We start from the raw sequence: 27,446 nt of genomic DNA, 5'->3' as shown, positions 1-27,446 counted from the left end.
TGGAGCCCAAGAAAATAAAATCTGTCACTGTTTCCATTTTTTCCCCATCTGTTTGCGATAAAGTGGTGGGACTGGATACCATGATCTTAGTTTTCTGAATGATGAGTTTTAAGCCAGCTTTTTCACTCTCCTCTTTCACCTGCATCAAGAAGCTCTTTAGTTCCTCTTTGCTTTCTGCCTTTAGGATGGTATCATCTGCATATCTGAGGTTATTGATATTTCGCCTGGCAATCTTGATTCCAGCTTGTGTTTCATCCAGCCCAGCATTTCACATGATGTACTCTGCAAATAAGTTAAATAAGCAGAGTGACCATATACAGCCTTGACATACTCCTTTCCCAATTTTGAACCAGTCCATTGTTCCATGTCTGATTCTGACTGTTGCTTCTTGACTTGCATACAGGTTTCAGAAGAGGCAGGTAAGGTGGTCTGGTATTCCCATCTCTTTAAGAGTTTTCCACAGTTTATTGCGATCCACACAGTCAAAGGCTTTAGTGTAGTCAATGAAGCATATACTTCAATTTTTAAAAAAGAAAGAAAGACAAGGAAAAGGAGAAGTACTCGGTAACATGACACTACTTCCCTCCTTCATGATCTTGCTTTCTGCCAGCACACACTCTTCTCCACCTGAAGGCAGAGCTGCCTTATTCTTGGAAGCTGAATTAGCCATGTGGGCTAACAGACCAGAACCAGGAGCAAGCCAGGGTCAGGTTTCTGCTCTCCACTCTACATTAACTTGCTCCAAATTATTAAGCCAAAAGCCATTATCACAACATCATAAACTGTATTTCTAATTAAGATGATATATGCCTCTTTCAGAATTACACATTCCAATTAGCAGGGAATAGTTATTCCTATTGTGTACTGATGCACTGAAGTTATCATGGAAAAAATAAAAAATGACTTCAGTTACATAAAAGTATTAGTCTTTTGCCAGGCTTGTTCTGAAATATGGGTTCTTCGGACTCCACTTAATGGAACTATAGCTTCATTAAGTATATTTGCTTGTAAAAACATATTTTTCAATATTTTAACAAAATGTCTCTCAGTGTTTTTAAATAGTAGCATGTATATATATCAGCTATGAGTTCTGCAATCTCTCATACCTCGTGTCCATGTTATTTGCATCTAAACAATTCACTTGACCTTATTACAGAAGATAATTTTACTCTAGGGAGATGCTAGATAATTTTACTCATGTGAGCCCTGGCATCATATTTCCTCATCATGTAATTATTCAATGTTTTTTTAAAACCCCATACGTTCTCTAGTCCAATGATCCCTGAAAAAAGTAATTTGTAATTATGTGTTATGATGTTAGCTAGTTTTATTGTGATGATCATTTCATAATATATACATGTATTGAAGCATCATGTTGTACACCTGAAACAAATGAGAAATGTCGATCATATCAATTAAAAAGAAAATACTGACAATAACATATATATGCAAGGACATGGAGCAACTGGAATTCTCGTACACTGCTGGTGGGAGTGAAAATTGGAATAAGCACTATGGAAAAACATTTGATAGAATATTTAATAAAAATAGACATATATGTGTGCTATGACAAAAAAAAAAGATGATTTTATTATGCCACAATATTTCAGTTCAGTCGCTCAGTCGTGTCCGACTCTCTTCTACCCCATGGATTGCAGCAGGCCAGGCCTCCCTGGCCATCACCAATTCCCGGAGTTTACTCAAACTCATGTCCATCGAGTCGGTGATGCCATCCAACCATCTCGTCCTCTGTCATCCCTTCTCCTCATGCCTTCAATCTTTCTCAGCATCAGGGTCTTTTCCAATGAGTCAGTTCTTTGCATCAGGTGGCCAAAGTATTGGAGTTTCAGCTTCAGCATCAGTCCTTCCAATGAATATTCAGGACTGATTTCCTTTAGGATGGACTGGTTGGATCTCCTTGCAGTCCAAGGGACTCTCAAGAGTCTTTTTCAACAGCACAGTTCAAAAGCATCAATTCTTTGGTGCTCAGCTTTCTTTATACTACAACTGTCACATCCATACATGACCACTGGAAAAACCATAGCCTTGACTAGGACTTTTGTTGGCAAAGTAATGTCTCTGCTTTTTAACATACTGTCTAGGTTGGTCATAACTTTTCTTGCATGGAGCAAGCGTCTTTTAACTTCATGGCTGCAGTCACCATCTGCAGTGACTTTTGAGCCCAAAAATGTAAAGTCAGCCATTGTTTCCACTGTTTCCCCATCTATTTGCCATGAAGTGATGGGACCAGATGCCATGATCTTAATTTTCTGAATGTTGAACTTTAAACCAACTTTTTTTAAGCTACAGTATTAGCTCTCTTCTAGTATCCAGAGCAAATAAAAACTCAGAAATGTGGTATCTAGAAGTTCAAGGCTCATGGATTTGAATTCCAGCTCTGCCACTCCCTCCCTAGCAGCTAGCCTTCCCTGGGTTTAGATTCATCACCTGCACAATGGGTTGATGAGGAGATCAAGTGAAATAATGTAGGCAAAACTCATGTCATATAATAGGTGCTCATGAAATGCCAGTATCACCTAACTCAATATCTAGCCCATAGTGGTGGTTTAACAAACATTCATTCAATTTATTGAAAATGGGATTCCCAAAGAAATTTTTACTGATTCTGCAAATGAAGACTATCCTTTATGGAAATAGAAGTTGAATCAACAACAGGCTGAGTTCTGGGGGGCAATTTCTAATAAGCCCAATGCCTTCCTTGCTATCCTATGCTGCTCGAATGTATCTTGGCACCCTTTCTCCAACTCTATAGAGGTTCCAGTGTCCTTCATTGGTGTGGGTTATAATCTCCAAGAAGCCTTCTGGTCATTGGAAATCAGTTCTTATTTGGCACTCACCATTTAACCTGCCCAGAGACAGTTACAGTTTTCTTTTTTAAAAACCCAAGGTTTTTAAAGCTCTGGCGGTCCAGTGGGTAAGACTCTGCTTCCACTGCTGTTGGCCTGGATTCAAACCCTGTTTGGGGAACTGAGATCCCTCAAAAGCTGCAAGGAGCTCCCCCGCCGAAAAAAGCCTAGGCCATTAATTCAAAAGAAAAACAAATCAGCATGATTTTAGGCAACAAATAACAGAAAAAATTCTTTTGTGTGGGAGAGGCATTTAGAGTCCAGGGCAGACTTGGGACCCACACTCCTCCTTAAATTATGGTGTTTAAACTGCTCAGGGAGTCTTTGTTGGCACAGTAGACTATGCAGTTACTCAGTGGGGCTTCCTTTGTAGGGAAGGACTCTTATACTTTGGAACCATTTCTTCTGGATACTCCTTGGCTATGCTTTTTACTCGCTCAGTATCATCACTCTAAGAAATGTCAGTCAGAAGTACCAAAATCAAAGTTTTATTTCACAGAAAAATTTGAAAAACTTCAATAGCTTTTTTGGTCCTAGGGCAGGAATTTGAGGATTTTTTGTTTGTTTGTTTTTATTTTGGCCATACCACACAGCACATGGGATTTTATTTCCCTGACCAGGGATGGAACCCATGTCCCCTGCAGTGGAAGCATGGAGTCCTAAACACTAAACCATCAGGGAAGTCCCAGGAATTTGTAATAAAAGAATATTTTTTAGGTGAGAAATGACTGAATTACAAGTTGCAAAAGTAATTTAACTTCCAGAAACTAGGAATTGTTTGCATTATGATCATAGATGCTTATGCTATGCTATGCTATGCTAAGTCACTTCAGTCGTGTCTGACTCTGTGTGACCCCATAGACGGCAGCCCACCAGGCTCCCCCATCCCTGGGATTCTCCAGGCAAGAACACTGGAGTGGGTTGCCATTTCCTTCTCCAATGCATGAAAGTGAAAAGTGAAAGTGAAGTCGCTCAGTCGTGTCCGACTCTTAGCGACCTCATGGACTGCAGCCCACCAGGCTCCTCCATCCATGGGATTTTCCAAGCAAGAGTAATGGAGTGGGGTGCCATTGCCTTCTCCGATAGATGCTTATAGATGATGGAGAATACACCCAGAATGATGAAATCCAGGAATAATACTTGAATTTCACTTTTGGCCATCATTTTCAACCTGTCTTATCTCAATCATTTTATCAAAAATGTTAATAAGTAAGAAAGTCAGCAGTTTTACAGATACTAGAACATACCACACTCTTTCAAATGCATAATTATGGCTCCAACACTGGTGGAGATTTTAAAGAGGAAAGATCTTAAAGAGTAAATCGAGAAAAGAGGAAATTTGAAAGCCTAGATAATTCATTAAAATGAGTGACTTTTGAATAATTAATCACTTAACAATTTTCCCTAAAATAAAGTCTGTGACCTTGGCTTTTGGAGTGCAAGAGATAGTATTTTCACATCAGTGCTGTAGGAAAATCTATTACCATTTATAAAACTATTGCTTCCTTTTGTTTCTCTTATATCTAAAGATTTTTTTCCCCTTATAATTCTCATAGCTCAAAGCAGAAAATAAAATGATGGAAAAGTTTTCCCAGAAAGTACTAGAAGACCTTTGCTTAGACTTGTCTTCTAAGATGGAGTTAGGAGAGATATCAGGGGAAACGAGAACCAATTCTTGGACTCCAGCATTTCTTCTTGAAATACCACTCCCAGAAAATAAACCCCCATTCCTCAGAAGTACAGTGAGAATGTTTCCTTAAAGCCTCTTCACTCCCTGCCTCAATTAGGGCCTCATGGATACCCTCTGGGAAAATGTGTGTTGGAGGACTAAGAATTGCCAACATCAACAGCACCTCCAGAAATGCTGGTGCCAGACCCCCTAGGTGGTTTAAATAAGAAAGGCCTCCCAGAGAGCTTGATCCCCCATGAATATGAACAAACGCAACTGGTTCTCCTACGCATTTGAGATAAGGGTGCTAAGCCCAAGTCCTCAGTTTCCTGGGGTGGGGCAACACCTCAGGCCCTGGGCCACCCCAGACTAACCAAGCTGAGGCCAAGCTCCAAGACCACACTCCCTTGGTTCCTGTTCTCAGCATTTTCACTGGCTGCTACCGACCACCCTTGACTTAACAGTTAGGTCAAACTTCACACAGGCTCTCCCTTTTTTGGATTGAACTCATTTATTCCTCCAATATCTCCATTATCTTCCTTGTTGCTTGCCCACCAGGGCTTTAAGAAATACTGAATAGTTGAATTGAACATCTTGTGAAACCCTAAGAGAGGGTGTGGCTACTTGCCTTGGTTAATCTCACGGTTACCTCACCTTCCCCTCCACTTTTAAACTCCTCCAACACCTGTCTCGGAGAAAGCAATGGCACCCCACACCAGTACTCTTGACAGGAAAATCCCATGGACGGAGGGGTCTGGTGGGCTGCAGTCCATGGGGTCGCTGAGGGTCAGACACGACTGAGCGACTTCACCTTCACTTTCACTTTTCACTTTCATGCATTGGAGAAGGAAATGGCAACCCACTCCAGTGTTCTTGCCTGGAGAATCCCAGGGACGGGGGAGCCTGGTGGGCTGCCGTCTATGGGGTCACACAGAGTCGGACACGACTGAAGTGACTTAGCAGCAACACCTCTCTAACTAGTGTCCTTAATGAACAACTGCTACTACCTGTCACAGGTTCTGGTTTCTTGACTTGAATTTGACCAAAGCAAATATATCTCAATAATGTTTACTTGCATGCTCTCCAGGTTTTTGCTGGTGTTTGAAATGGATGGTCTTATTTGATCATGCACAATATCCTCCGAGGTCCTTTACATCTCTTCTGGCCTTAAGGGGCATTGAGGTGACATCTGCTACTACAGTCTGTGATTCCAGCCATTTGCCTCCATTTGACAGGTCCTCAGATTCTGCACTTATTTCTCCTGCTGCCAAGCCTCTGCCTCTGATTCCCTGGGCTCTGAGCAGCTCCAAATCCCATCATCAGGGCACACGGGGCTCTGAGATCTCCTGCAAGCTGCGGTTCCCTGTAGCCTCAGGACTCTCTCTCTCCCTCTTTCTCCATTACATCACACCATTCCACTGTATTACTCTTTCTCTATTTTGGATATGGTGCCAATTGTTATTTATTTTTTTAATTGAAATATAGTTCATTTGCAATATATTAATTTCTGGAGTACAGCAAAGTGACTCAGTTACATATATATTATATATATATATTTTTTTCTTTTTCAGACTCTTTTCCATAATGGTTTATACAACATATGGAATATAGTTCCCTGTACTATACAATAGGACCTTATTGATTATTTTACATATAGTAGTATGTATCTATTAATCCCAAGCCCCTAATTCATCCCTCCCCCACCACTTTCCCTTTTGGTAACCATAAGTTTTTTTTTTATGTCTGTGAGCCTATTTCTGTCTTGTAAATAAGTTTATTTGTCAATTTTTAGATTCCACATATAGGTGATATCATATAAGTGATTCCACATATAAGTGGTTAATCTCAGGGTTACCTCGCCTTCCCCCACTTTTTAAAATTCTTCCAGCACCTCGGGCTTCCCTTGTGGCTCAGACAGTAAAGTGTCTGCCTACAATGTGGGAGACACAGGTTCCATCCCTGGGTCAGGAAGATCCTCTAGAGAAGTAAATGGCAACCCACTCCAGTACTCTTGCCTGGAAAATCCCATGGATGGAGGAGCCCAGTAGGCTACAGTCCATGGGGTCGCAAAGAGTCGGACACAACTTCACTTCACTTCACTTCCAGCACCTCTCTGATATTTGTGTTTGTATTTCTCTGTCTGGCTTACTTCACTTAGTATAATAATTTCTAGGTCTATCCATGTTGCTGCAAATGGTATTATTTCATTCTTTTTTTATAGTTAAGTAGTATTCCATTGTGTACCCACACACAACATCTTTATTCATTCCTCTGTCAATGGACATGTAGGTTGCTTCCGTGTTCTTCCTATTACAAGTAGTGCTGCTATGAACATTGGGCTGAGTGCGTCTTTCAAATTATCGTTTTCTCTGATATATGCCCAGGCGTGGGATTGCTGAATCACATGGCAACTCAATTTCTAGCTTTTTAAGGAAAACCACATTGTTTTCCAAAATGGTTGCACATAGTGCCAGTTTAACTACAGGATTTCTAGATGCCTGCAGCCTTCCCTAGACTATGCCCATGGAACTTGGCCACCATCTCACCATGTTCATTCAGGCTTACACAAATGTTTCTATGGCTCAAGCCTTATTGCAGTTCACCCCTAAGAAAGCAGAATGAAGCAAGGACTCTGGCGTCTCATTCTCCCCACTCCTGCTCTGCCTCCCTCCCATCTCTCCAACTCCTCTTCAAATCAGAAGAATTTTCTTTTACTTCTTGGTCCTATTTGACAGGGCCTTATCGCAGATTATTTCCTTCTCCCTCAAAGTGTTGTTTATACCCATCACTCTCCTGGGAGTCACGCTGACAGAAAGGCTGCAGAAAAAAATGATCTTGAGTTAAGGGAAAGAAGAATGAAAAATAATTTATTTACATTTTAATATATTATTTCCACTACATGCTCCCTCTTGTACAAGTATGTACTCCTCAAGGGATAGTCTTTCTTTTTTAATATTTATCTATTAATTTATTTAATTGGCTGCACCAGGTCTTCGTTGCAGTAGGCAGGGTTTTTATTTGTGGCATATGAACTCTTAGTTGTGGCATGTAGGATCTCCCCAGAGATGGAAGCAGGGCCCCTTGCATTGGGAGTGCAGAATCTTAGGACATTTATGTTTGTCTCAGTCTATTCTATTACCAAGAAAGCAATAGCCAGAATTCTGTCCTCCATACATCCTCTATACCTGTGCTGTCTCCTTTATATTTGCATGTTGTTTTTGTTTAGTTGCTAAGTCACGTCTGACTTTTTGTGACCGCATGGTCTGCAGCCCTCCAGGCTCTTCTCCCCATGGGATCTCCCAGGCAAGAACACTGGATTAGGTTCCGCATTCCTACACAGGACCCAGAATCTAGTAGGAACTAAACACTGTATTTGAATGAGTTAAATAAGCACTGTTGATCACCTATAGGTACTTTTTCATTGAAATGTAATTGATGTACAAAATTATGTTAATAGCAGGTGTACTACATAGGGATTTGATACTTGCATATATTATGAAATGATCACCATAAAACTAGTAACCGTCTGTCCCCATATGACCTTATTACAATATTATTGACCATGTTCCTTATGCTGCATGTTACCTCTCTATGACATTTTATGTAATTGGAGGTTTGTAACTCTTAATCCCCTTCACCTATTTCCACTTCCACCCCAACTCCCTTCTGGGTACCCCCCTTTTTTCTCTGTATCTATGAGTCTGTTTTCATTCTATTTTGTTCACTTTGTTTTTTAGATTCCACAAGTAAGATCATGAAGTATTTGTCTTTCTCTGACTCACTTCACTCGGCATAATACCCTCTAGATCCAGTTTGTGTTATCATAAATAGCAAGAGTTCATGTCTTTCTTTACAGCTGAGTAATATCCCATTGTATATATACCATATCTGCCCTAGCCATTTGTCTATCAGTGAACACTTAGGTTTCTTTAATACCTCAGTTATTGTAAATGCTGCAATGAATATTGGTGTGCATATATCTTTTCAAATTAGTGTTTTCATACACTTTAGGTAAATACCCAGAAGAGAAATTGCTGAATCATATGGCAGTTCTATTTTTATTTTTTAAGGAAACTCCATACTGTTTCCATAGTGACTGCACCAATTTACAATCCCACCAACCATGCATAAGGTTCTCTCTTCTCCACATCTTCACCAACACTTTTTATTTCTTGCTTTTTGGATAATAACCATTGTAACAGGTATTCAGGGTTTTGATTTCCCTGATGATTTTAGTGGTGTTCAGCATCTTTTCATGTGTCTATTGGCCATCTGAGTGTCATTGAACACTGCCATGGAAATGGAAAATTTTTAAATGACATAGAAATGGAAAAATATTTAAGTAAAGGGAAAAATTTTAATCAAATTTTCTGGGAGGTTTTGGTATTGAGTTATATGGGTTTTTAGTCTATTTTGAAAAATTTTAGTCTATTTTGAAAAATAGGCTAAAATAGTCTATTTTAGTCTATTTTATTTGAAAATAAAATTTAGTCTATTTTATTCAATATTTTGTTTGCAAATATCTTCCCCCACTCCGTAGAATGCCTTTTCATTTTGTTGATAGTTTTCTTTACTGTGCAAAAGCTTTGTTGTTTGATGTGGTCCCATTTGTTTATTTTTGCTTTTGTTCCTCCTAAAGAGACAAATCCAAAAATACCGTTAGACTGATGTCAAGTAGTATACTACCTATGCTTTCTTCTAGGAGTTACGTAGTTTCAGATCTCACATTCAAATCTTTGATCAATCTGAGTTTATCTTTTAGATGGTGTGAGAAAGTAGTCCAGTTTGATTCTTTTGCATACAGCTGTCCAGTTTTCCCAGCACCATTTGTCATAGATTAATTGACCACATGAGCACGGGTTTTGCTGGGCTCTCTGTTCTGTTGTTCCATTGACACATGTGTCTGTTTTTGTGGTAGTATCATGCTGTTTTGATTGCTATAACTGCAGTATAGTTTGAAATCAGGGAGGGTGATACTTCCAGCTTTGTTCTTCTTTCTCAAGATAGATCTGGCTATTAGGGCTCTTTTTGTGTTCCCATACAAAGTTTAGAATTATTTCTTCTAATTCTGTGAAAAATGCCATTGGTATTTTGATAGGGGTTACACTGAATTTTAGGACGTCCTGAGTAGTATGGTCATTTTAACAACACTAAGTTCTCCAATTGCTGAGCAAGGTATATCTTTCCATTTGTTTGTGTCATCTTCAGCGTCTTTTGTCAGTGTCTTAGTTTTCAGAGTACAAGTTATTTACCTCTTTGGTTAGATTTATTCTTAGGTATTTTATTCTTTTTGATGTAATTGTAAATAGGATTATTTTCTTAATTTCACTTTCTGATAGTTTGTTGTTAGTGTATGGAAATGTAACAAATTTCGGTACATTAAGTTTATAACCTGGAACATTACTGAATTCATTTAATAGTTCTAATATTTTTGGTAGCATCTTTGGGGTATTTTATATATAATGTCAACTACAAACAGGGAGAGTTTTACTTATTCATTTCCAATTTGTTTTCCCGTTTATTATTATTTTTTCTTGTCTGATTGTTGTGGCTAGGATTTATAATACTGTGGTGAATAAAAGTGGTGAAAGGGGGCATCCTTGTCTTATCACTGATTTCTAATTCTAGAGGAAGTGCTTTCAGCTTTTCACCGTTGAATATGATGTTGGCTGTGGGCTTGTCACATATGGCCTTTATATGCTAAAGTATGTTCCTTATATATCCACTTTGTTAAGAATGTTGAATATAAATAAATATTGAATTTTGACAAACACTTTTTCTATATCTCTTGAGATCATGATGTAATTTTTACTCTTCGTTAATGTGATTTATCGCATTGATTGGTAGCTATTGATGCATCCTTGCAACTCTGGGATAAATCCCACTTGGTCATGGTATATGATCTTTTAAATGTATTATTGAATTCTGTTTGCTATTATTTTGTTGAGGATTTTTGTGTCTATGTTCATCAGTGATATTGGCCTTTAATTTTCTAATTTTACTGTGTGTGTTTGTCTTTACCAGTGTCATTTTTTCCTTTTATAATTTTCATATTTTAGTTCCTTCTCTGTTTAGAGTAGTTTTCTTAGTACTTCCCATAAAGCTGGTTTGGTGGTGCTGAAATCTTTTAGCTTTTGCTTGTCTGTAAAACTCTTTATCTTTCCTTCAAATATGAATGAGAGCCTTGCTAAGTAGAGTATTTCAGCACTTTGAATATATCATGCTACTCCCTTCTGGTCTGCAAAGTTTCACCTGAGAAGTCAGCAGAGAGTCTTATGGGAGCTCCCATAATTAGTTGCTTTTCCCTTTCTGTTTTTAAGATTCTCTCTGCATATTAAATTTTGCCATGTTAGTTATAATGTTTCTTGGTATGAACCTCTTTTCTTTGATCCCGTTTGGGACTCTCTTTGCTTCCTGGACCTGTATATGTTTCTTTCCCCAGGTTAGGGAATTTTTCAGCTATTATTTCTTCAACTAAGCTTTCAGCCCCTTTTATCTTTCTGGGACCTCTTTGATGCAAATATTATTTTGCTTGATGTTGTTCCATATGTCTCTTAAGTTATCGTAACTTTCTAAAATTCTGTTTTCTTTTTGCTGCTCTGTTTGGGTGAATTCCACCGTCCTGTCTTCCCAGTCACTGATTTGTTCTTCTACTCCATCTAGTCTGCTGTTGAGCCGTTCTACTGTATTTTTCAATTCAGTTATTGAATTCTTCAGCTCTGTTTAGTTCCTTTTTATTTTCTAACTCTTTATTAAAATTCTCACTGCGTTCATCCAGTTTTCTCCTAAGCATCTTTATGATCAACACCTTGAATTCTTTATTATCTTTACTTCCTCTAGCTCTTTTTTTGAGGTTAACCTCAAAAAAGGAGTATGTGCCTTCACTTGGAACATATTCCTGTCTCTTTATGTTGCCCAGTTCTCTGTGTTTATGTCTATATGTTTAGTTAGATCCGATATGTTTCCTGCTCTTGGCCTTACGCAGGACACATCCTATGGGGTCCAGCAGCATGTTCCCATGGTCATCAGAGATATATGCTCGAGGGGTGCTCCCTATGTCAGCTGCAAGTATCCTTCTGTTGTGACAGGGCTGACTACTGTGGGTATACTGGCAGGGAAGGCTGACTCTCAGCCAAGTTGGCTAAGAGGTCATGACTCATGCAGTAACTGCAGGCCTGATAGAGGGTGGGGTAGGCTTCCCAAGTAGCTGTCTATGTGGCCTGGAAGGATGTGGGGCTGGTGTCAAACACAAATGGGTGGAGCCAGGTACCAGAGTCGTTGTCCGTGCAGTTTTGGGGGGAGGGTGTGGTTTGGAGCTGGTGCCAGCTCACTCTTGGGTGGGGCCAGATCCTTGGTGCTTACGGTACAGAGAGGGACAATTCCAAAATGGCACTGCCTGTCCTAGTGTTACAGTGGTAAAATAGGCTCTCCAAAATAGCTGATACCAATATCTCCATCCCTAGAGGTGCCCCAGTTACTTCCTGCATCTCTGGGAGTCTCTCTAAGATCAGCACGTAGGTTTGACCCAGACTTCTTTCAAACTGCTGCCACTGTGCTGGGACTCAGAGCATATGAGATTTTGCACATACCCTTTAAGAGCAGAGTCTCTGTTTCCTATAGCCCTTCAGCTCTCCCAAAAATGAACCGTACTGGTTTTCAAAGCCAAATGTTGTAGGGGGTCATTTCCCTGAATGCAAGACTCCCAGTTGGGGTGCCCAGTATGGGGCTCAGACCCTTGCTCTTTGGGAAGAATCTCTATGATCATGATATTCCTCTCTTTTTATGGTTCTCCAACCCTGAGGGCTTCCCTGATAGCTCAGTTGGTAAAGAATCCACGTGCAATGCAGGAGACCTGGGTTCGATCCCTGGGTTGGGAAGATCCCTTGGAGAAGGGAAGGGTTACCAGTGTTCTAGCCTGGATTCCATGGGATTGCAAAGAGTTGGACACGACTTTCACTTTCCGTTTCTTTCAACCCAGGGAGAACTGACTGCCTCACATCTCCACCCTTCTACCTATCTGGTTGTTTCCTTCTTTATGTCTTTAGTTGTGGAGAATCTTTTCTGCTAGTCTTTAACTTATTCTCATAGATAGTTGTTCTGTAAGTAGTTCTAATTTTGGTGTGTCCATGGAAGGAGGTGAGTTCAGGGTCTTCCTACTCTACTATCTTGGTTGCCACTCTACTTACATATACTTCTAAAAAATCAATATTTTTTCTTTAAAAAAAAAAAAACTTCTTCAGTGTAAAACTTTCAGTGAAAGAATGTCTACAAAAGTACTGGCCAAGAATTAAGTATTTCTCTTTTCCACTTTTCAGTTGTGGAGTACTACCATACAATTATATTTTTTGTGGATAAAAAATCCTTCATTGCCATGCTATAGAAATTTCCCATTGTTGGTTGCCAGGCTGGCCTTCTCTAGATATCCCATTCTCTCACTTCTTCTAGTCTCTGATGTGTAACCCTCCAATGACTTTCCTTTTGCATACCTATTTCAGTTTTGTTGAAATAGTTTTTGCTAAATCAAAGACTTTTTATTTTAGCAAATTCTCCAAGGTAATCAATGGATATTTTCAGATTAGATCACTGTGAAAGGTAGTTCACTGCGGGCAGCTCTTGGGGATAACATCTTCTCTCTCCTAATAAGGATACCGAAAGTCAACTGGTAGATGGACAAGCAGGATATGAAATTTCCATTGTCCAATCAAGGTCATCTGAAATTGTTCCTTGGCAGACATCCCTTAAACAGGAAGGATTGTCAAGTACCAACTTGAATACTTCAAAATGTGCTAAACATAAACAGTGAAGAATATCAGAGAGTATTTTAAAAATTAGTTTCTAATAGAGCCTGTGTATGTGCGGTGCATGCTCAGCTGTGTCCGACTCTTTGAGACCCCATGGACTGTAGCCCACCAGGCTCCTCTGTCCATGAAATTTTCCAGGCAAGAATACTGGAGTGGGCTGTCATTTCCACCTCCAGGGAATCTTCCTGACCTAGGGATCAAACCCACATCTATTGTGTCTCCTGAACTGGCAGGCAAATTCTTTACCATTGTGCTACCTGGGAAATCAACAAAGCCTGTAGTATCTTCATATTGCTAGGAAACAGCGTTGCTGCCATACTGATCTACTACAAAAGCAATCACTGTATGTTCAAAAGCCCCACCCACAACAGAGCTAGTAAAACCTAGAATCTCTCAACTGGAGACCATCCTATTTATTTTCTCCACTCAACACAAACTCAAAAAAGGAAAAAATGTAGAAAAAGGAGTGAGTAACTAGCCTGAAAGTATTCCTGTCCTTTCTTTACCAATGGCATTGAAGTTAACTATTGCAGTGAATAGCTCACACTTGACCCAAATCTTGAATAATAATCCACATTGGTCATAGGCTAGACAACAGAAGACCTCAAGGGGCAAAGCGCTTGCATATTGTAATTTGATATTTATAGTGTTCTATCGCCATCTCCTGGAAGAAAAGACCAAGAACACAAAAAGGCGCTGTAGGATTTCAGGCTTTAATAAAGATAATTTTCTTTAATTCTCAAGAAAGTAAACACTGCTGTCACTGAAGACACAGACTTGTATCCCCTTTCAGATGAATTAACATAATGTTGGACAACCAAGAAAGCTCAAAGGCAAATGTTCAGAACTCCAGCCTCGGTTGCTTGAGAGCCAGAGATAACATCAAACCAATGAGTAATGAGCTTTTAGATCTTCTCAGTCCCCAGAGAAGATCTGACTTCTCATTAGTAAAGAGATATGAGAGCTCATTTTGCAAGACTCAAAAGTACTGCAGGAACACAGAGAGACACTACAAGAATAACTTCCACACTCAGCTTTGAAAGTAATCATCTTTATCTTGGCTTCTTAAGTCTTAGAATTTGGCAAAAGACTTCTAAGGATTTTAAGACATTATTAATGAGATGAAGTATTTTTTCCAGATTAACTCTTATTCCCCAGGCTAGCTTGTGTTGTACTTATTTACACATATGGCACAAACACAGCCAAATGAATTGGAGTGATGGACTTTCTCTACTAAATACTGTCAGTCTTTATTTCTCAGGGTTGGTTTACATAACAACAAAAGATCACTGTGAAACATTTAAAAATATTATTTTAAAACACACTTATTTTGATCATTATGTATTTTCCATCAATACCCTCATACAATGAGTGTAAAAAAAATCATAAAACTTTAGAGGAGAAAGGACTTTAGCCCAACCACTTCAAAGATCCTAATCACAAGTTATATTCATACCATGAGGGGATAGCCTAAGGTCAACTCCCATCAGGAGGGACAATTTAAACCATCTATTCTCTCTAAGTATTTGGCCCCCATCCTGCCCCACTGCCCTGACTTTGGGGGAGTTTTACAGCTTAGACAATGTAGCAATGTCCTAAAGTAACCAGAGATTGCTGATTTCCTTTCTGAATACTGATTAAGTTTATTCATAAAACACAAAAATGGAACACAGTTTTAGGATTTTACAGCTGGAGGAGGCTCTTCTTAAAGAACTGATGAAAGTGATTTGCTGATGATACCTGATGGCCTCTTTTGGAAGATGTCAAGTTTGAACTCAGTATTGAAATATGTCAGGCTTTTTTTTTTTTTCTTAATTCAGCTTCTTTTGAGGGTCTACCCTGTGAAAAGTACTGAGAGGTATATATTAAAGATTTAACTCCTGTTCCCAAAAAACCAACTATAGTTGCTTCTATGTTCCCAAGCTAGCCATAAATAGAAAGGAAACTGAAAATAAAAGCATCATGGTTCAATAGAAAAGTTGACCTTCAGTCTCTTTACAATGTATCTCATGTAAATGATACTTACTGTGGTAACTTGATAGAGTTAACCACCACATGGGAATTCTTTCTAAAGCTGATAGCTGAGAGGAGAAAACCCCTGTTACTGCCAAACTTCTTGGGGCAGGAACTGCCTACACAACAACAACCACAACAGAATTACAGCATTTCAACTTCCCAGTGAACCCACATCTGGGGTCAGAAGTCCAGTCTTCATAAATATCCAGAAATTTGAAATGCTTCATGGACCACAATCAAATTTTGAGATCTTTTAAGTCCATCCTTTCCTCCTCTTCATTCCTCTTCCTCCCTCACTGTTGGAGTCTTGGTTGCTTTGATTATGAGAAGTTTGGAATACTTTCCTGAATCTTTCCGCTATCCGAACACTAGCATAGTTTGTGTTTTATGACAAACCCATAGAGCTCCACTGCTTGATCAATATACAGAGGGTTTTGATACTATCAATCCAGCAGTTATCTTTCAGCTTCCCACAATCTCTCATCAAAATGAGATAGCCATGCTCTAACTTGTCAGTAAGATGATACCAAAGGAAACTGAGAGGCTGGCCACCTTCATAAAATTTATTTCAAAAGTTTCAAAAACACATCACAACTGCCCCTGGTCCTTTCCCTGCAGACTTCACCAGTCTCTAATCAGTTGATCTTAGGCAATTTCTCAGCTCCCGCAACAAACTCAACTGTCAGCATGTAGAACCACTTGAAAGGCTCCCTGAACATGCGAAGTTTCCTTGGGTCCCTATGCTTCTTATGTGCTCTTGCTTCTACCTCTTATGCCTTTCCTTTGACAGTTTGGATAATACCTATCTGTCCTTTAAACTTCAACCCAGGAGTTGCCTTCTCCAGGCAGTTTGGAGTCCCTGACACCTCTATGCTCCTCAAAGACCCTGTTTAGACCTCTGTCACAGCACTGCCACATGTTAGTAAAATTATTTTCCCCTCCTACAAGCTATACATTAATTCTGGGAAATGATTAAGAGTTTGACTCTGGGACTTCCCATCCAGTAATTAAGAGTCTGCCACTAATTGATGGGACACAGGTTTGATCCCTGGTCTGGGAAGATTTCACATGACACAGGGCAAATAAAAGCTTCCCTGGTAGTTCAGCTGGTAAAGAATCCACCTAAATGCAGTAGACCCAGGCTCAATTCCTGGATTGGGAAGCTCTGCTGGAGAAGGGGTAGGCTGCCCACTCCAGTATTCTTCGACTTCCCTGGTGGCTCAGCTCGTAAAGAATCCACCTGCAATGTGGGAGACCTGGGTTCGATCCTCGGGTTGGGAAGATCCCTCGCAGAAAGGAACAACTACCCACTCCAGTATTCTGGCCTGGAGAATTCCATGCACTGTACAGTCCATGGGGTCACAAAAAGTCAGACACAACTGAGCGACTTTCACTTTTTCACTTATCAAAAATTCAGGGCAAGTAAGCCCCGCATCCGACGACTACTGAGCCTGTGCTTTGGAGCTCAGCTCTAGAGAAGTAGCGTCCACTCACCACATCTAAAGAAAGCCCATATGCAGCAACATAGGCCCAGAGCAGCCAAAAATAAATAAATATTTATTAAAAATAGTTTGACTCTGTACCCAGCACTCAGCATTGAGTGTAACACATAGCAAGTGCTATGCAAATGTTTGCCAGATGGTGGCCATTCCTGATGGCTGGGACACTAGGGAAGGGCCTGCTTTCCACTGGCACACAGCACCATGGACAGACTGGACAGTTCAGATAGGCAGAAAGATGTGACCACATCCTTTCTTCCCTCCCCTCTTGTCATCTGTCTGGTGTTCTGGACAGTTCCATTTTCCATCAGCCAAAGTTTTAGATCCATCAAGAATAAACATTTAATTGAAGCAGGTTAATCACTGCAGATGGTGATTGCAGCCATGAAATTAAAAGATGCTTACTCCTTGGAAGGAAAGTTATGACCAACCTAGATAGCATATTCAAAAGCAGAGACATTACTTTGCCAACAAAAGTCCTTCTAGTCAAGGCTATGGTTTTTCCTGTGGTCATGTATGGATGTGAGAGTTGGACTGTGAAGAAGGCTGAGTGCCAAAGAATTGATGCTTTTGAACTGTGGTGTTGGAGAAGACTCTTGAGAGTCCCTTGGACTGCAAGGAGATCCCACCAGTCCATTCTGAAGGAGATCAGCCCTGGGATTTCTTTGGAAGGAATGATGCTAAAGCTGAAACTCCAGTACTTTGGCCACCTCATGTGAAGAGTTGACTCATTGGAAAAGACTCTGATGCTGGGAGGGATTGGGGGCAGGAGGAAAAGGGAACAACAGAGGATGAGATGGCTGGATGGCATCACCGACTCGATAGACATGAGTTTGAGTGAACTCCCGGAGTTGGTGATGGACAGGGAGGCCTGGCGTGCTGCGATTCATGGGGTCGCAAAGAATAGGACATGACTGAGAGACTGAACTGAACTGAACTGAACTGAACAACTCCCTAGCTTTCCCAGGCCACTCTGGAGAACTGCTGACTCTCTCTGAAGTCCAGCAACACACAGGACACCTGGAGTCGTGTGACCAGTCTTCTTGAACGTGGGGTCACATAGCACTGTGCCAGGCATACAGTTGACACTTAGGTATTGTATGATTCTCAATTTTTCAGTCATAGCCTCAGCGTGGCTGTCAACACTCGCCCTTCTCTCCCAACTCAATTCACTAAAAACCTGCTGCTGCTGCTAAGTCGCTTCAGTCCTGTCCAACTCTGTGCGACCCCCTAGACGGCAGCCCATCAGGCTCCACCATCCCTGGGATTCTCCAGGCAAGAACACTGGAGTGGGTTGCCATTTCCTTCTCCAATGCATGAAAGTGAAAAGTGAAAGTGAAGTTGCTCAGTCATGTCCGACTCTTAGTGACCCCATGGACTGAAGCCCACCAGGCTCCTCTGTCCATGGGATTTTCCAGGCAAGAGTACTGGAGTGGGGTGCCATTGCCTTCTCCACTAAAAACCTAGGCCTTGTTATTTTCTCTCCTAAAGTCATCTTTGCTGTAAAAGGAGTTCTGTTTTGTTTCCAGGGTAGAAATTAATTAATTACCTTATTTTTAAATTTATGGCTGATTTTATGAAGTCACCATTTTTTTGTTCAAGGGAAAAGGATATTCAGGCAGATTCCTTAACTTTTGAAGACCATGTAACAGAGGGAAACTCCATCTCTCAAATAGGGTGCTTTGAGATCAGTTTCGGAAAGAATATTGAGCTGGTTAGAATAAAGACTTGATATGTAGAACTTTCAGGTGTACAAGCTGGGTTTAGAAAAGGCAGAGGAACCAGAGATCAAATTGTCAACATTCGTTGATCATATGGAAAGCGAGGGAATTCCATAAAATAACATCTATTTCCGCTTCATTGACTATGCTAAAGCCTTTGACTGTGTGGATCACAGCAAACTGCAGAGAAATCTTAAAGAGATGGGAATACCAGACCACCTTACCTGCCACCTGAGAAACCTGTATGTAGGTCAAGAAGCAACAGTTAGAACCAGACATGGAACGACAGACTGGTTCCAAATTGGGAAAGGAGTATAACAAGGCTGTATATTGTAACCATGCTTATTTAACTTATACGCAGAGTACATAATGAGAAGGGTTGGACTGGATGAATCACAGGCTGGAATCAAGATTGCTGGGAGAAATATCAACATCTTCAGATATGCAAATGACACCACTCTAATGGCCAAAAGTGAAGAGGAACCAAAGAACCTCTTGATGAGTGTAAAAAAGGAGGGTGAAAAAGGTGGTTTGAAACTCAATATGAAATTAAAAGACGCTTATTCCTTGGAAGAAAAGTTATGACCAACCTAGACAGCAGCAGCAGCAGACAGCATATTAAAAAGCAGAGCTATCGTTTTGCAGGAAAAAGGTCTGTCTAGTCAAAGATATGGTTTTTCCAGTAATCATGTATGGATGTGAGAGTCGGACCATAAAGAAGACTGAGAGCTTAAGAATTAATACTTTCAAGTTGTGGTGCTGGAGAAGACTCTTGAGAGTCCCTTGGACAGCAAGGAGATCAAATCAGTCCATCCTAAAGGAAATCAACCCTGAATATTCATTGGAAGGAGTAAAGCTGAAGCTCCAATACTTTTACCACATGATGGGAAGAGCCAACTCATTGGAAAAGACCCTGATGCTGGGAAAGATTGAACGCAAAAGAATAAGGGGGCTGCAGAGGATGAGATGGTTAGATAGTATTACCATCTCAGTGGACCTGAATTTGAGCAAACTCTGGCAGAATGTGAAGGACAGGGAAGCCTGGTGTGCTGCAGTCCATGAGGATGCAAAGGGTCAGATACAACTTAGTGACTGAACAACAGAAAATGTGGTTTCCAGTATTATTTTTTAATCTCAATATTGTATATTATGAAGTATCAGTTACTCCTTTGACCAATTTTGATGATCGACAGAGACAGGGCATATATAAAGGTCAGAATATAACACATATCATATTTTAAAACACCAATTTCTGTTAATTCATCATTAACACTTGGTTTAAATATCCCTTTTATTTTTTTCAGAAAAGCCTTCCTTTTTTAAGTCCCCAATTATTTTACTTTGTATTCTGTTAATACTACACTTTCACCATGTTATATTATCCATTGAGTAATATTTTAATATTGAATTGTATATATTTTTGCATTTCCTCTCATCTCTACCACTGCTCCCAGTCTCACATGCCCACACTCAGGTTGCAGCTAGAATTTTCTGTATGTACTGCCCTGAATTGTAAAAAACCACGCCTTCCAATTATCAGTTCAGTCACTCAGTCGTGTCCTACTCTTTGCGACCCCATGGACAGCAGCACGCCAGGCCTACCTGTCCATCACCAAGTCCTGGAGCTTACTCAAACTCCTGTCCATAGAGTTGGTGATGCCATCCAACCATCTCATCCTCTGTCATCCCCTTTTCCTCTCGCCTTCAATCTTTCCCAGCACCAGGGTCTTTTCCAATGAGTAAGTTCTTTGCATCAGATGGCCAAAGTACTGGAGTTTCGGCTTCAATATCAGTCCTTCCAATGAATATTCAGGACTGATTTCCTATAGGATGGACTAGTTGGATCTCCTTGCAGTCCAAGGGACTCTCAAGAGTCTTCTCCAACATCACAGTACAAAAGCATCAATTCTTCAGCTGTCAGCCTTCTTTATAGTCCAACTCTCACATCCATACATGACTACTGGAAAAACCATAGCTTTGATTAGGTGGACCTTTGTTGGCAAAGTAACGTCTCTGCTTTTTAATATGCTGTCTAGGTTGGTCATAGCTTTTCTTCCAATTATAAAGGCCAGGAAATTGAGAAAGAATGGCTTTGTGTGTTGTTTTTCTGGAGGAGGGGAGTTGATTTTTTGGTCTTTTGGTTTTTTTAGTTCTAAGAAACTGAGCCTTAAATACCAGAAGCCAAATCCTAGCAGACCTCGGGCAAAGACTTTACAGTAAATCCCACAATGTGACAATAGCAGTTGCTATCTTATACTCCAAATAAAAATAAGAGTTTGACTAAAGAGTAGAAAAGGGAGATCAGAGTCTATGACAGCATAAATAAGCTGGAGGTTCCCTGAGAATGAGTCTGCCCTTGAGGTCATAATTTGAAAGTCCTGGGAGCAGAGATGTAGAAACCCCAGGAAACCTGGGGAGGATCCCAGCACTGATGGGACAGTGCCCAGCTTCTCAGAGTGTTGTCCAGAAGTGCACCAACCTTATGGAGACATTCACATTTAATCTGGAAGCAACAGATAGAGAAGATGTGTAGGCTTTGGCCTGAGGGAAGTCCCACAAAGTCTCATTGCCTGTGTTCCAAAGCTTTCTGAGAACTGTGCAGAGTGGCTGAGAACCAGTTAGCAGTTCCTAACAGCCTGTGCAAGTGAAGGGAGTGGTCGTGACAACCTGTTGTCTCAGCAAGTTCCCTGTCAACTCCAGGGAAGGAATGGCTGTAAGAGCTGATGTCCAAGGCTCAGGCAGAGAGCGACACACCTCCACGAGGACAAGTCAGGCCACAGAATGGACTGACTTCCATGCCAGCAGGATGAATGAGCCCTGTCACAATCCCTTCAGTCTGCTACAACAAAATGCCATTGACTGGGAACTTATAAACAATAGAAGTTTATTTCTCATGATTCTGGAGATTGGGAAGTTCAAGATCAAGGTTCCAACAGATTTTGTGTCTGGTGAGGACCTACTTCCTTGTGGATCACAGTCTTCTGGCTGGGTCCTCACCTGGCCAAAGCTTTCTGGCATCTTTTTTATAAGAACACTAATCCCGTTCATGAGGGCTCCATCCTCATGACCTCATCACCTCCCTAAGACCCCACCTCCTAACACATTCATTGGAGGTTAGGTTTCAACATAGGATTTTTTGAAGACACAAACATTCAGTCTATTGCAGGCTCCTAGGTACATGGATGCTCTGAGCTACCTCTGAGGAAACTGGTAGAGAATTCTAAAAGAGACACAGACTTGCACCTGAATAGACTAAGTTACATTGAATTCGAAGGATTGAGTTTACCATTACCCAGTGGAAATGAAGGTTTATAAGCTGTGTGAATTTTAATGAAAGAAATTTATCCTTTTCAAGTATATATTTAAAAGTATATTTATACTTTTCCAAGTCCTTACTCTTAATGCATTAGCATCATTTATTCATTCAACCAAAAATCGAATGTCTGTTCAAGCAGTATGATGAAAGCCAGATATACACAAATAAATAAGCTGTCTTTAAGAAAGTTATGGTTTAGTGGAGGAGACCCTATAGTCACACGTGATAAGTACTATTATAAAGATATACATCGGGTTTTCCTGGTGGCAGAAAACCTGCCTGCCAGTTCAGGAGACCCGAGTTTGAACTCTGGGTCAGGAATATCCCCTGGAGAAGGAAATGGCAACCCACTCCAGTATTCTTCCCTGGGAAATCCCATGGACAGAGGAGCTACAGTCCATGGGGTCTCAAAAGTGGCAACACCACTTAGTGTCTAGACAACAACAAAAATATATGTATTCGTTTCCTGAGGTTGCTGAAATAAATTACCATAAATTTGTGACTTAAAACTACAGAAATTTATTCTCTCATAGCTCTGGAGGCCAAGAGTCTAAAATCAAAATTGTGGTAAAAAAAATATTTGTTAAATTAGGAAATCCATGGAACACTCACAGGTAATTTACATATAATATATAAATCCATCCAAAATATATTTCTATAATCTGCTAATGAAAATAGGGTGGCATTTACATATGCTCTATAACTACAGTCACCCCTCGGAGATATTGAGGGTTCAGTTCCAGACCACTGCAATGAAGTAAATACTACAGTAAAGGGAGGCAAACATTTTTTTTTATTTCCCTGTGAATATAAAAGTTATACTTACACTATATTGTAGCCTCTTAAGTGCACAATAGCATTGCATCATAATAAATGTACATTAATTTAAAAATACTTTATTATCCATTCATCTGCTGATGGACATCTAGGTTGCTTCCAAATTGAGTATTACTCAGCCATTAAAAAGAATACATTTGAATCAGTTCTAATGAGGTGGATGAAACTGGAGCCTATTATACAGAGTGAAGTAAGCCAGAAGGAAAAACATAAATACAGTATACTAACGCATATATATGGAATTTAGAAAGATGGTAACAATAACCCGGTGTACGAGACAGCAAAAGAGACACTGATGTATAGAACAGTCTTATGGACTCTGTGGGAGAGGGAGAGGGTGGGAAGATTTGGGAGAATGGCAATGAAACATGTAAAATATCATGTAGGAAACGAGTTGCCAGTCCAGGTTCGATGCACGATGCTGGATGCTTGGGGCTGGTGCACTGGGACGGCCCAGAGGGATGGTATGGGGAGGGAGGAGGGAGGAGGGTTCGGGATGGGGAACACATGTATACCTGTGGTGGATTCATTTTGATATTTGGCAAAACTAATACAATTATGTAAAGTTTAAAAATAAAATAAAATTGGAAGAAGAAAAAATAAAAAATAAAAATACTTTATTGCTAAAAAATACCATCATCAGAGCTTTCAGCAAGTCATAATATTTTTGCAATAGTAATATCAAAGACCACTGATGAGAGATCTCCCTGGCAAATATAATAATAATGGTAAGTTGCAAGAATGAAACATTATGAGAATCACCAAAATATGACACAGAACACAAAGTTAGCAAATGCTGTTGGAAAAATGGTGATGATGCCGAGTTGCCACAAACCTTTAATCTGTGAAATAGGCAGTATCTGTGAAGCACAATAAAGTGAAGTACAATAGATGAGGGAGGTGTATTAAAATAACTGACCTAGAAAACTGTTGTGATGAAGCTGGTGTTGAAAAAAAACAGTATTGTAGCATGGCACTGTTTTTTCTGTTGCCTGTTATCAGTTAGATTTTAAGTCATTAAAATTTTTTTTTTACTTACTTTTTGGCTGTGCTGGGTTTCCATTGCTGTGTGTGGGCTTTCTCTAGCTGTGACAAGTAGGGGCTACTCTTCGTTGCAGTGTGCAGGCTTCTCACTGGGCTGGCTTCTCTTGCTGTGAAGCACAGGCTCCAGGCACGAGGGCTTCAGTGGTTGCAGCGTGCAGGCTCAGTAGCTATGGCACAGGGGCTTAGTTGCTCCATGGCATGTGGAGTCTTGCCAGACCAGGGATCGAATCCATGTCCCCCAAGTTGGCAGGCAGACACTTATCCACTGCACCACCAGGGAAATCCTAAATAAGTCACTAAGCAACTTGAGCAGCCTACAATGGTATTAGATGTTTTTATAAACAAATTCTCTACATTTTGTTTGCATTTGATTCTAAAATATTGGAATCGAGGCATTTGACAAATGGAGGATCAAAAAAACATCAGCTTGGGAAACGTTTTAAGGAATTAAAGTTTTTGAAAACCAAGTTTATAAACAGAGAAGCAATGAAATTTGTCCCTACCAAAGCAAGGAAGTTAACAAATGTAGCAATAAAAATGTAAACAGTATGCAGGATTTTATTTTTAAGGTCCATAATTGCAATTTGGAAAATCACAACTTGGGATAGATATTTTGATGGAGTTCCTATTTTTAATTGGATAAACTGGCATTCTGTTTCAGAATAGATTGGAATAGAGTTGAGAAACCTACACTTTTGTGACATTTAAATTTGGACAGCCTTTTTGATAAGTTTTGTCTTGTAAAAACACATGTCAAAAAAGGATATTCTAGACTGAAGCAAAAATATCTGGGCCAAACTTTTTACTCATTTTAATATATAAAAAAATGGAATTGAGAACTTCCTCCATTTAGCAGAATTTGCTCTGATCTTACTACATACTTCTACATACTGCAGCCATGAAATAAGAAGATACTTATTCCTTGGAAGAAAAGTTATGACCAACCTAGACAGCATATTAAAAAGCAGAGATGTTACTTTGCCAACAAAGGTCCATCTAGTCAAGGCTATGGTTTTTCCAGTGGTCATGTATGGATGTGAGAGTTGGACTATAAAGTTGAGCACTGAAGAACTGATGCTTTTGAACTGTGGTGTTGGAGAAGACTCTTGAGAGTCCCTTGGACTGCAAGGAGATCATACCAGTCCATCCTAAATGAAATTAGTCCTGAATGTTCATTGGAAGGACTAATGTTGAAGCTGAAACTCCAATACTTTGGCCACCTGATGTGAAGAGCTGACTCATTTGAAAAGACCCTGATGCTGGGAAAGATTGAAGGTGAGAGGAGAAGGGGATGACAGAGGATGAAATGGTTGGATGGCATCACCGACTCAATGGACACGAGTTTGAGTAAACTCTGGGAGTTGGTGAGGGATAGGGAGGCCTGGCGTGCCGCAGTCCATGGGATCGCTAAGAGTCGGACACGATTGAGCATCTGAACTGAACTACTTATGTAGTAACATACTTCAACTCTGGCAGAGAGAATAGCTATATTCTCATTAAAAACACAGTCTTCAGAGAAAAGTCAATTAAAGGTGCCCCAAATCTCTAATTTATACATCATAAAATCTCATTTTGAATATAATAAGCAATTTTATAGAATTTTAAGACCATATTGGAATAAATGCATTATTTATTCAAAGAAAAAGCAGAAACAAGAAAGAAGGAGAAACACCATGTCATAGAATTCAGAAGAAATTACAGTGGGCTCTCAATATCCAGGGGTTCTGCATCTGTGGATTCAACCAGCTGAAATTTTGAGCCAAACGTTCTTTGAATCCATGGATGCAAAACCATGGATACAGAGGGCAGGCAGTCCTGTCAACACCTATCAGACTTGAATATCCCTGCATTTTGGTATACATGGGACCTCCTGAACCAATCCTTCCATGGATACTGAGGGATGACTGTAATCAATATATAGTAACATGGTATAAGGGGCTTCCCAGGTGGTACTAGTGGTAAAGAACCCGCCTGCTAATGCAGGAGACACAAATTCAATCAGTGGGTCAGGAAGATTTTACATTTAGATAATAATTTTTACATTTAAAAATAATAATAATTTTACATTTAGATATCTGCCTTAATATTTTTTGAGAGACTTTTAAATACAGCTGATTTACAATGTTGTGTTAGTTTCTGCTGTATAGCAAAGTGATTCAGTTATACATATATATTCTTTTTCATTACGGTTTATCACAGGATGTTGAATATAATTCCCTGTGCTCTACAGTAGGATCTTGTTGTTTATCCATTAGGGAGACTTTTAAAAACAAGTTTTAATGAAATTTTTTTATGGGCAACAATAACATAAAACCAGTGTGTTGATTAATAAGTATATATTTAAAGTTCAAATGATTGTAATGATTTTGAACAACTCTTACTTCAAAAATTGTTTGGTTGATTAACTAGTTTCTCATCTAAGCTCAGTTGAAGTGCAGATTGCATGGCAAATATGAGGATAGAGAGAAGGCGTTTTATAGGTTCTGAGGGGTGCTGATTCTTTCCTAACTGTTCAGACCATTGGAGAGCATAAGAGGGAGAGGTGGGTACAGCCTACAGAGGCAGGCAGGCAGTCTGTCAGGCCCCCACCCCCCACTCCATCCAGAACAGCTCAGCTTATATCTGTTTTACCCATTAGATTGCCATATAAGCTCTAATTTGAAGGAATGGTTCACTGACTAAAAATAAGCTTGAAAACACTGCAATGAGCAATGGAGTGTCGGAGACGAATTTTAAGCAGTGGAATAACACGATCAGGTTTACGTTTTTAAAAGTCACTCTGGCAACAAGAGGGAGACTAGACACTTATGAAAGTCAACACTGGGATTTATGCTAAATCCACATTTCTCAGTGTGTATTTTTCATAAAGTCCGTTCTCCCTCTTACAAATGACAAAAAAGAATCATATTTCCAAAGCCCCTCCTGTGAGGTACTGCATGTTGAATTATGATTAAAATTTCATTAAAACTTCTGCTTCTTTTACTTTCTATTTTTTGAAGAAAGAAGCCAAGGTACCTATATTTTAAATAATATTTTGACATGGTAAAAGAATTTTATGTTATAATCCAAGGTGTGGAGGAGAGGCCATGGAACAATCCAACAAGCAGGGAAACTAAGAAACATATGGTAAAAAGTTCTTTTTCTTTTGACAACCTAGGTTGATTTAAATTACAAATCAACAAGATCTACATTACATAATATGTTTTGTTTTTTTATCTAGCTGCCCGGATGCTCAGAACTAAATCAAATGTTTGTAGCAACTGGTTTATTGCAGCTACTTGCAATACAAATTTTTCTCTGCTTTGCTTCCTTGTTTTGTTTGCTTTTTTCTAAATTGCTATTTTGAATACCATTTGGAAGTACTGATCTAAATTGTGAATATTAATTGGAGTGATTGCTAACATCATATTGGGCTTACATGTGCCGACAATGTTCTAGACCCTTTATATTAACTCATTTAATCCTCACTGAAACTAAATATGTACCTCTCTCTGGCTTTGGGATTAGTGAATTTATTTATAAAACATTGGTAGCATCAAAGGACATCTGTTTTCCCTTTATCACCAGTATAAGCTTACTAATAATTTCAGTGCTTAAAACCCATCAAAGCATCGAAACAGCCAATTTCAAAAAATCATGTACAAAAAATCAAATCCCTAGAAGTCACCTCTCTGAG

The sequence above is a fragment of the Bos indicus x Bos taurus genome, chromosome 5 (genome assembly GCF_003369695.1).
Source record: "Bos indicus x Bos taurus breed Angus x Brahman F1 hybrid chromosome 5, Bos_hybrid_MaternalHap_v2.0, whole genome shotgun sequence".
Taxonomy (NCBI): Eukaryota; Metazoa; Chordata; class Mammalia; order Artiodactyla; family Bovidae; genus Bos; species Bos indicus x Bos taurus.
The sequence above is the reverse complement of the archived record's forward strand: the minus strand, read 5'-3'. Positions refer to the sequence as shown.